Below are 1,042 nucleotides of genomic sequence, written 5' to 3'. Positions count from 1 at the left end.
TGGCTCCCCTAGTTGTGCCAACCGCGTGGTGCAGCCAGCACTGCCCCGGCCCGTCACGCTGGAGGTAATCTAAAGCCCACAGCGGTGCCACCTGCTTCAAACACTTTCGTTCCTGGGAAGTTGCGCCTCAGCGAGGAGGGAATTCTGAACCTCTTCCCTCGCTTGGATTTTTACAGCGGCCTCCTGTCTCCCTGCCTCCAGGCTCGCCGCTACTGTCCCTTCACACAGCTACCCGACTGCCCTTCCGAAAACACAAGGCGAATCCCCACCATGTCCCTGCAAAAACTTCCCAAAGGCTCTGCCCTGCCTACCACCAGGACCCTAACGTCAGAGCCATCACTGCGGCCATCCCAGGACGTGTTCCCGCTAAGATCCTGACTGAAGCCCGCGCGGCCGGAAAAGCCCTTACCCACTCGAGGGCTTAGGCTTGCTGGGGTAGGCGGGACCTCCAACCTTCTGCAGCGGTGAGATGGCATTCACCTCTATGTCCCCAGCCCTGCCCAGGTGGCAGGGAATATTTGCTGAATGAGCAATTAATTGATGGACATCCTAAACTCCTCATCCGTCCCCTTGTCTGTGCCCTGTTCTGACTCCAGGCTTGTTCTGTGGGTGCTACCCATTCTGAAGAAAACTCCTTTTATGACCTGAGGAATTTATAGAAGCCTGTGTGTGGAAGATGGGAGGGCTAGGAATCTCTTCTTGGTGAACACAGGTAGGCAGAAATGAGTGGGAGGAAGGCAAGGAAATTGGTACAAGTGATGGAGTGGTGGGGCACGCTGGGACTGGAGATGAGACAAAAGTGTACCCTTATGCCCCGAGCCTCTCAGTTGCGGAGCTTGGGCTTGCATCCCTAGGACTGGGGACTGTGCCCATGGGTGGGTATTGTGATACCCCTATGATCCACCACTGGCAGAGGGAACCCCTAGAGTTCCCCCCCAGGTAGCCTTCAAAGGGTCCAAGTCATGGGGGGGACATGGGGCTGCTCTGGCAGCCAGATGCTCTTCCAGAGGCAGCCTCAGACGTGCAGTGGGGGTGGTCCAGG

This window comes from Myotis brandtii, unplaced genomic scaffold, assembly GCF_000412655.1.
Source record: "Myotis brandtii unplaced genomic scaffold, ASM41265v1 scaffold583, whole genome shotgun sequence".
In the NCBI taxonomy this organism is placed as follows: domain Eukaryota; kingdom Metazoa; phylum Chordata; class Mammalia; order Chiroptera; family Vespertilionidae; genus Myotis; species Myotis brandtii.
The sequence above is the reverse complement of the archived record's forward strand: the minus strand, read 5'-3'. Positions refer to the sequence as shown.